Here is an 11,278-nt window from a genome sequence, read left to right on the forward strand (position 1 = left end):
GCCCATGGCCTTTCTACAGCTTATGACCTTTTACTTTAAGCTATTTTCTGGGAGAGCAGAGCAGAATCTTGAAAAAGTTGAGATAATGTTATAAGTGGAGCCTCCTGTAAATAAGAGCATGTGAAATATGACATAAACAGTATTTTGGAATCTTTAGACATGTCTGAGAATATTTTCAGCAAACATTACTGCATTGGACCATTTACTTGTAGGTGGATCTCTTGGAGTCTTTTCAGCATCTGGTGCTACATCTATTGCAGGAATTACTCGGGCGTTAGCTGTGTCATTACTTAATAGAATTTTTCTTCTGATTCAACTTCATGATTCAGAAAGAACATCTCAACAATTTCTCCATTTTTTAAATTCATTTTATGGCCAAGCTGAATGAATACTTCCATAGCAAAATGGATATGAATAAGCAATTTTAAGAGAATATAGGTAAATGGCCCATAAGCATATGAAAAAAAATATTCCTTCTAGACAGAAATACAAATTTAAAACATGTATTTTAAAGAAAAGTAGCAATGATATATTATTAATTACCTACTAATAGGAAAATAATTTAAAAAATGTCATACCCATTGTGTCCGAAAGTTCTGGGAAAACTGGTATTCTTATACATTACCAGTATGAATGTAAACTGGTTTAACTTGTCTTCAGAGAAAATAGTATTTGTATCAAAAGTCTTGAAAATGTGAAACCAGTTTAAATTGGCGATACAATTACATGATCTAGAATTTATCATTTGAAAATAGGGTGAACACAAATATTTATAAAAATGGCAATCATCACATTGTATTATATTATTAAAATATAATAATGATAATAAATTGAAAGCAAATTGCTAAGTATAGTGTTATCAGATCAATTTTAAAATATCCATACACTTGAATTGCCATTCAGTCAGTGATATTACAGGAGAATATTTAATGATGTAGAAATATGTCTCCAGTGTAAGTGAAAACTAAGTTTCTGATAAGTATCTAAACATAAGATCCTATTTCTGTGTACACACTAACATGTAGACGGTAGCACTGTATAGAAGAATGCACTCTAAGATATCAACCATGCTCATATGAGTGGTGGAAATATGCTTATTTATATTTTCAAAATTTATTTCAAAATGTATATAACTTTTGTAATTAATAAAAATAGAATTCCATATTTAAAAAACTAGCTAAATATTATTGTTTTTTGGTCAATTCGATAAATCCCATTTAAATGACACATTCCTATATTACGTTGATTCAGAAGTATTATTAAATCTAAGGTTCTATCACATCTTGCTTGAACCACTACAGTATATTCCTAACTGGTCGTATCATTCCACAGCTTAAAACTCTTCAGTGACATTCCAGTGCATTCAAAATAAAATCCAAATTGTGTGCACAATCCTGTTAGACCTGGTCCCTTGTCTTTTTCATCTTATCTCACACCACCTTCCTTCCCTCCAGTCACAATCACATTGTTTCTCCAGCAGACTTAAAATCTTTCTGTTTGGGAACATTACGCCTGCTGTTCCTCCTGCCTGGAATGTTCTCCCCTCTCTCTACTGTTCGCATGACTGGCTCTTTCTCATTTTCTGGGTCTCAGCTCAACTGTCGTTTCCTGAATAAGAAGTAGCATCTGACAATAGCCCTCTGTGGTATCAACCTGTTTTACAGTCTTTAGAGATTTTCTCACTATATCAATTTTTCTTGCTCAGTTATTGTTTCACAGTTATTAAATACTGGCTACTTCTATACTATTGGTTTCTTTCCCCAAAAATGCAAGCAGAGACCTACTTGGTTTATTCACTATTACACCCCCAAGTGAAAGAAAGGCGCTTTGTATGTTGAAGGTACTTCATAAAGACGAGAAAAGTTTGCTTTCAGGAATAGAAGGTTGTCAGTGCAGGTACATGTGCATAGCCTCAGAAAGAACAAACTGAAATGTGGCTCCAGACCAAGGTAAAGAATTTAAGAGCTGGAGTCGGGGATGTCTGCCCTTTGTATGGCAGACAGTATGGTCAGTCACTCCACCCTCAGCTTATCTCTATTCTGTCTTTATTTCTTATGCAGCTTGGATTCCTGACCCTCTACTTGTTCTATATATTTTCCTTTTTTTCAGAGCTTCTGACTCATTTCTTGTAATTCTGATTTGTAAACAATACCTCACAGTTACAGATTGCTATAAAGCAAGATGGCTATAATAGCATTTTGGTAATTATTTCATGTCATTTCAAAATGCGTATATTAACACCAGTATTAATCTTAATATTTTAATAAAAAGTGAAACGTGATTACTATCAATTCTTATACCATTCCAACCCAACATAAATATAATGCAAGCCACATATATAATTATTAATTTTCTAGTAGCCACATTAAAAAAGTAAAAAGAAATATAGAAAATTAATATCAATACTATATTTTATTTAAACAAATATTCCAAAATAATTTTTCAACAGGTAATTGATACAAAGACACTGAGGGTCTTTTTTTTTTTTTTTGAGTTCTTTATTTGTACTAAGTTTTCGAAAGCCAGTATATACTTTACACTTATGGCAGATCTCAATTTAAACTAGCCACATTTTAAGAGTTCGATAGTCACATATGTTTGGATGCTATCATAATGAGCAATAATCTTTCTACACTTTGTATCAGATTCTTTTCCACCTGAGAGAAAACTAAAGTTACTGTGGGCTTCTGGCTAGAGCCTCCCCAGGAAGGATGATTGGGCAATATGGCTCCTGTTATGATATGTAACAGTGTTCATAGTGCTGGAGGGATGGCAGTAGTGAGATCCTAGGAAATGGATTTAGTCTTATGAGGATAAAAGAACAGGAAAAAAGAGGGAATTGAATACCGGGAGAAAGGAGATGGTTAGGATCTAGGGAAATAGCTAGGAACTGGGCCTGGGAGAGCATCCTTACCTTTTCTCTATTCTCTTCTATCCCAATCCTCTTACTTCTCCCTCCTATTTTTTTAAGGCAACTGCTATCACTCTAAGTCAACTCTATCAGGGCCTCTAGAAGTAACTATGAACGCAATTAGTCCTGGTGTGTATGAAAAGGATTAATAAACATATGAAAAGATTCTCATCTTGGAAAGAATTGAAAACATCAACAAAATACCTGGGAAAGATTTTTAAACAAGGAAAGAATATGGGTGCAACACTTTTTGAGTATCACTTGTTTTCATTCTCTGTGCCTTTCTAAAGTTTTAAATGATTCAGAGTTCAGATTTTTTTTTTCCCAAATGGTAAACTAATGATATCATAAAAGAAAAAGATCAGTATTTTGGTACTTAAAAATGTCATGGTACACTCAATGTGGGCTAATAAAATTTACATTAATATGACTGATCTCAACTACCCTGGCCTCTTTCTTGTCTCAAATTTTATTCCAGTTGCTTAAGGAGAAATTATCTCTGCATTTCTTCATTCAAATTTCTTAATGAGAAAATATTATTGTCCCCTTATTTTTATTTGGCCAAATCATCAATTGCTGGCCTGTTTCTAGATGGATAGTTCTTGAGCCTGGTCACCTAGTGGTTCAACCAGCTGTGGCCAGGAGAGGCGATGTGACCCCCATAGAGTTGAAGACAGGGAGGTAGCCATAGTAAATGATATATTTTTTAGCATACACTGGCAAGGTGGGTGGCCAGCTGGTCAGCTCCTTGGCTTTCTTCAAGGCAACACAGAGTAGTAGATGATAGCATGGACTGGAGAATCAGACGTCCTAGGTCCAAATTCTGATTCCACCAACAACCAGTTGAATGTACTCAGACAACTTACTTAACCTCTCTGCAAATCGCTTATCAATATCATAAAGATACTAATAATGGTTTTCGTGAGGATTAATTGAGATAATATAGAAACGTTATTGGAACAGAGCCAGGCATGTAGTTAGTGCTATATCACATTATTTTTTCTTCTCTCTTTTATGCAGAGCTAGCTAATCATAGCCTTGGCACAATATGCTTTGTCTTGTTAATCTTCACAAGAGCTATGAACAATGAGTATTGTGATCCTCACACTACCTATGAGGCAGTCTGGGCTAAAAGAGGATTAAGCAACCTGCTTAAATCTACACAATTAGTAAATGGCAAAGATGGAAACTGAAATAAAAGATGACTGATTTCAAAGGCCAATTCCTCTGTTTTACTACAACTATTTCTGTCCCCAAAGATGATATATAGTAAAAGAGCTGAGTGTTATAAGCCAGCAACTTTGGAGAATTTTATTTCAATTATATATGGTCGATGGTTCCAGATATCCTTGGGATCTTATTTGGTTTCCGTGAGGCCTCAACTCTAGCCCCATGTTCTATTCATTTATATGCTTAGGCTGCCAAAATGCAAGACCTACCACTGAGCCTGCCTACTCTATATAATTGGCTCCCATTGCTGTCATCATCGATGCGTTGAAAAGGCATGTTCTGGTTTGCTTTGCAGAGAATGAATTGATGCCTCTTTGGGCCAAGAACAGGCACACTGTTCAAATAACATGGCTGTAGAACCCATTCAAAAGGACCAGGTTCTTGCCTCGGGGGCTATAGTGATAGAACAGCTAGCAGTATTCCAGCCACTTGCTGCCTGAATTGTAGTCCTAAAATGGATTGCACTACTATGCAGTTGACCAGAAACCTCTTGAATTTTCTGTTATGCTTTGGCTTTTTAAAAAGAGGTCCAAGTTTTGACCTCTTTCACCAAAGATAGACTTTGCCTTTGGAGCTTTGAGAAAAACACACATACACACACAGCTGTGTAGAAAAGCGTGAATGTATCACATTTAAGGGTAGATCCATTATAAATGTTGGTGCTGTTAAATTCTGAAAATCAGGACTTGGAAGGGAATGCCTCCTCTGTTGATTGCACTGTAACTGGTGCAGCTATAATAGGCTCCAGACACTACTAGAATAGCAGATATTCGTGTGTGACTACAGAGGAATATATAAGAAAGAAAAAGACAGATGGTGTACTTAGGTGCACTTAAGTCTGATTGCATGAGTTGATAATGAATGTTTAAATATGGCACTCCCATAAAATCAGATACCTGTAGACAATACTGGAATAACTACAGACTTGCTAGAAAAAAAGTAGTTGTGGATTCTAATTTTTGTTTTTGTCATTATTATGATTGTCTATTTACTTGTATGAGAATTTTCATAACTTTCTCAGAGCCTAATCATAAAACAAAAAACACAATCATAGCATAGAAAACAGATTCTTAGAAATAAGAGGAAGCTTAAAGATTATTTTAGAGCTGCGGAAGCTCACGGCCAGATAGGTAAGATAGCAAAGGTCAGACAACTCTTAGTGACATACTGAAGATTAAAATACATGTCACATATCACCTGTCCTAGTAATCATTCTACCACAAAGCACCATACTTTCTCTTCAAGATTATATTAAAACATTATAAACTATAGATAGTCTTCTATCGCCATGAACAATTTTGGTTTTTCTATTTTATTGGCCCTAAACCAGATTAAGTAGGATTTTTAAAAACTTTAATAAAATTCGAATTTTATGGTAGCCAATACGTACTCAATTTTCACAAGGGGCTCCAATTTTAACATCTTTTCTGCATATACTGTCCAAACAGATCTCCAGTTAGACTATTACAATTCCAAAAAAGAAAAAAAATCAAAGATCTTAGATCTCATATCAAAAGATTACTACAGTACCAAGAGATTCTGAGGCAGAGTGTGTACTTCACATGTACACAGGGATTGTGAGGGAACTGAGGTGAGTCATCCAAAGCTGAAGTGCACGCTCCACACAGAAAGTAGATATCAATCAGCAGCTGTAAATAAATTGGACCTGGCACCTTAAGTGTCTTAAATGTTTGAAGTTAAACCTTAAATTGCATCCTTATTCTTTAAAGAAGCAGGTGAGCATCCCATCAAAGAGACTGGTGGCATAATCAAGATGAGTAATGCTGCCAGATTCTGAAAGGACTTCACCATCTGAGTAAGAAAGACAGTCCCTGGTGCAGGGAGCACTAAAAATCCACATGTCCCTTATCATGAACTGGGATCGGGGTGGTGAAAGATGAACATACTTTAAAATTAGGCAGTGATGACATATTGAAACTCTTTGCATGATGGTGGAAACGCTTTTCAATCGCCATCTCAAAACAAGATCTGTGTCAGGCCCTTAGAGATTTTGTGAGAACACAGAAGATTCTGAAAATGACTCTTCAAAAAGCAAGGAAAAGGACAACTTCCCGTACAACTTAAAATTACTTTATAATTCTTAATCTATACATTTATAATTGTGTAATTACAACTATAATATGACTTATAATTCCCATATGAATATATATATATATTCCCCACCAACATGGCAAGATGACCATTAATTCTAATTTGCAAGAGTAATATAAATACTATAAAACTTGTACACATCATAACAGACTGTGACAAAGACATATCCTCAGCAAAATAAAAATTATGAAAAATTCTGGAGGTCAGGAGGCATATTAAATCAAACTGGTATAGAAATTTGAACAGAGAACATGGTAACTATGGAGGTAAGAGAATTCTTGCCAGTGTGAACCAGGAGAAAGCTTAGCTCAGAATTAAGGTGGATAGAGCATAAATAGTCAATGGGGCAATTATGTGGGGGAGTAATTAACACTTAACTGTGGAAGAGTTGGTCCATTTATGCTCCTCCTACAATATAATGGTGGCAGCTTGTAGCATATGACTCTTAGCTAAAAATAAGTGATATTTCTAATGAGGGTTCCTGTGTCAGGCAGAAAGCCATACGGAGTATGTTATGGTTTGAGACCTTCATAATGGATCTGAAGGGATAGAAAAAATAATAATAAAGAAAAAAAAGCAGCTTTAGACCCAATATTTAAAGTGTGGAAGGGATTGAGGTATTTCTCAACTAGAGTAAATGCATTCTTTCTCTGGAAATTAAGGTATTGAGGTATTTCTCAACTAGAGTAAATGGCATTCTCCTCTGGGGGAGAGGGCAGACCTCACCCTGATCAATCCACTAACTTTAAGAAAAGTCAGCTAGCCATAAACCTTGCCCAATAAATAAAGCACTCAGCCAGTCTTCTCATTCAGGGGAGAGAATAAAAGAGAAATTTCAAATGAAGTCATGTTAAATGAGAAAGTTGACATAAGCTACAGAAAAAAAAAGAAGTTCAAAAAATATAATTTTAAAATTGAGGTGAAATAGATACTATATCTGGGGAAATAAAAATGACCAAATAGATTCAAAACAAGGGAAATAATCTCCACAGACTGAAACCCACAGAAAAATAAATAAGTAGTTAAGATCTCACTATAATTCTTTAACCCCTACCAAAGGCAATAAAACAAGACAGTTTTACAAGTGAGAGCCATCAATACATTATAAGCAAATAAGTTTTTATTTATGTAAAAACATCCCAGATTTGGGGATAAAATGCGGAGCTTCTCAACTCATTCTATAAAGCTAGCATAATCCTTACACCAACTTTAGAAAAAAAGAAAATTTAAAAAAAGATAAAAGAAAACTGTCTAATCACATTTACAAATATATAAACAAAACTCCTAGATTAAAATTTAGCTAACTAGGTCCAAACACATGAAAAGAATATTCATAATTTACTAATGTTACCAAAGAATTATTTTTTAAAAAATGTTCATTATATGTTAAATTATAGCCAGTTTATTATGGTGAGCTATTAAATATCATTATTTTCTATGTTTTCCATGATGTAAAGAATTTGAGACACTTTAGTTTAACCTTAAATACTTATTACACAATTATATGTACAGTGTAATTTAACTTATGTTAAAAAATGTGTGTTTGGCATGAGAAGGGGTGTGTGTGTGTGTGTGTGTGTGTGTGTGTGTGTGTGTGTGTGTTTAAAATTAGATAAGAAAATATCTGGAAGGCTAAACATCGTATAATAACAGTGGTTACTCTGAGGAGGATCATTCTTTTTTTGCTAAATGCTATATATCTGCATATAGCACAGCAACTGTTACATAGAAGTTTCTGTATTTGTTAAATAGATGAATTAAATAAACAGGGTAAAATACAACTTTCATTTTTTACTATAGGTATCTATATTGTTTAAATATTTTAAATGAATATATTGTATTAAAATGATATTTTAAAGCTATGTATGTACATGCAAACCTATAACTTATTTCCTCATGGTCATTCATTAACAAATATTTGTTGACAAAGTATAATGTGTCAGGCACTGCTGTGGTGTTCGGAATCAATCAGTGACCAAAACCAATAAAATAGATGTCAAATTCATTCATTCATTTATTCATTCATTCATGTATTCAAATTATTATTATTTAATCATTTATTAATCCGTCAAACAAATTGATCACTTAATTGATTTCAGACACTCTGTTAGAAGAAATCTATTGAATCTTATAAAATATAATTCTTTTAATGTACATGAGGGAAATTCATAAAAATCAGCTAGGAAAGTGAGTATTTATACTCATTGTCCTTTCTTCATAATTGGGCCAAATTCACCAGTATGTATATTAGGACTTTATATTAAGAAACAATGAGTTAATTCTAAAAATGGATAATAAATAAATTGTTATCTATATAAATTAGAAAAATGCAAAACTTTCTAACAAAAGACAAATGGATCAGAGAATATTGAGTTTAATATTGAGTAAATGCCATACTGCATGTGAGTGTACTTTCGAAGTACAGGATTTAACACTCTGACAAGGGCACAAGAGGCTGTGCTGCCATGCTTCTAGGAGGGCTCTTGGAAGCTTAGAGAAAGTTATGATGCACATTAAGTGAAGTAGAAGTACTATAACTCTCATGCTACACCATGGAAGCAGAGCTCAAAAAGCTCCAACAATGGACATGTTAGAGAGGATGTAAGCCTGAAAAACCTATTGGGTGATTATATTTCATGAGAGAACTCAAAGAGCATTTTGTTTACCAAATTAATAAGCAGTTTACTGGTGGGAGGATATCAGCATTGCTGAGAAACTCAGTAATAGTTTTCTTCCGAGGGCTAGGCTTGATAGTGGCTGATATTGTTACACAATTTACTCCTTATTGCATTGAGAATGATAGATTGTCAAATAAAAGAGGCCAGGTGGCAGTGCTTAATTCTTAGAAGCCAGGGGGGTGTAATTATCATACTGAACAGCAGTATTGGAGTGGCAACCAGAAGGGCCTGACTTATAGAGAGCTATGAAGATTGTAAATAAAACAATAGACAACAACATACTACATGATTTTTACTAACAAAACAAATCAAGATCAGATGATTAGAAGACTGAGTAAGCCATCCAATAAAAGTCATGATCTCTTGCTCAGCTTTTAGAAAGAAGCTACTTTTTACATCTGGAATCCATTTACTGAAAGAGAGGCCAAACTTTCAGAAGACTTCCCAAGGAGGTCTCCAACCATTTACAGCAGGAGAAGGGGACTAGCCAAGCACTGCAAGCACAGAGGACATGAGTAAATGCTGAAATTGGAAATGACTCCTCTGGTGAAGTTGAAGCATATCTCAGACAAGTAATAAATAGTATTCTGGCCCAGGTCCGGCTCACTGTGTGTCCACTAGCTCCAAGGACCCATCCAGTGGTCATTTCCCAGTCCCTGAATGTTTAATTGAAATAGACGTACTCAGTAGTTATGTTCCATATTGGTTCCTTTGTTTATACAATAAGCTATTGTAGTGAGAGAGGCCAAGTGAAGCACCTGAAATTGAACTTCTCTCTCTTGCCAAGATAGCTACTTTCCTATCAGGAAAATGGCAAGAATTAGTGCTACCTAAAGACTTAAAGAATATCTCTATTTAATTCACCAATCTATACTTTATAAAAGTCAAATGGACTCTGAAAAATAATAGTAGGTTAGTGCCAACTCAGTTGAGTAGTATCCCAATTGCAGATATAGTACCAGATGTGGTATATTTCCTAAAACAGAAAAAGATAGTCTTAAGTACATGGTGTTCAGCCATTGATCTGGTGGATGATTTTTATTTTTCCCATCCCTATCAAAAGGGTGGATTGTACACAGTAAACATTTATCAAATTGGTAGTTGATAGATGGTCACAGGGATGGGGATTACAACTAGGGAATGCAGTTAACATTAATGTAATGGCTAGGTGGAGAGCCAGAGGATAGAAAGAGCAATTTAGGGGGATCATTTTATAAACTATAAAAATGTCTAACCAATCAACTGTATACTTGAAACTAATAAAATAAAATTTAAAAAAAAGAAAAAATCATATGATAAAAGAAAAAAAGTTTACATTCACATAAAAAATAACAGTATGCATTTACAGTCTTGCCAAGGGCTATGTGAAAACTCTCCTATGTCCAATCAAAATATAGAATGAAGAAAACTGAACCATCTCAACATACCTTAGCATATCACACATGTCCATTATATAATGACATCATGCTAATTGGTGTGAATGAGCGAGAAGTGGGAAGTGTAAGACATGCCCTCACGAAAATAAGAGTTAACATGATGAAGATTCAGAAGACTGATTAGAAATTTTAGGATTCCAGTGGTCAAGGACATGGTGAGACATATCTTCCAAAATGAAAGATAGATGATTATATTTCCTACCTGTGATGAAGGAAACATAATGTCTCACAGGTATCTTCAGATTCTGGAGTCAGCCAACACTATACTTGGGAATATTGCTTCAATCCAAAAAGGCAGGCATAGCTGATTGGTCTCTAGAGTAGATTCAGTTTCTTTATAAGTGGCCCTGACATTTGGATCATATGACCTGGCAAACTCAATGGCACAAATGGTGTCAGTGTTGGTAAAAGACACATGTAGTATTTACGATAAGGCTCAGGGACAATGATTTGTATCATTTCACCCAGTAAACCACCCAGGTCAGTCAAAATGAAAAAATTTAGAATTGGTACCAGAGGAAAAAAATGAGGTACTTTAGAGTTATTTAATAGCTTTTTTTTTTTACCCCTAAATACTTTTAATAACTTAGAATCTTTCTGAATTTTAGTTTACTTACCTGAAAAATGGTATCGATTTTGAAACAGAGTGCTTCCGGAAAAACACTATTTAAGGTCATAAAATTGACAGAATTCTGCATCTACAAAGATTCAAGTTAACCTCTACATCATGTTGTACACCCACTATATATCACAAACTATCACATTATTTCATTTTAGCCTCTGTAAGTGACTGGACATAGATATAATAATCCAAAAGTTTCAGAAATTTAAGCAACCAGACAATTTAACAGAGCTTATACTATTTGAATGGCTGATTTTTTTGTTCATATAGTTGTTCAACTCCTTTTCCT

The sequence above is a fragment of the Pteropus alecto genome, unplaced genomic scaffold (assembly GCF_000325575.1).
Source record: "Pteropus alecto unplaced genomic scaffold, ASM32557v1 scaffold5, whole genome shotgun sequence".
Taxonomy (NCBI): Eukaryota; Metazoa; Chordata; class Mammalia; order Chiroptera; family Pteropodidae; genus Pteropus; species Pteropus alecto.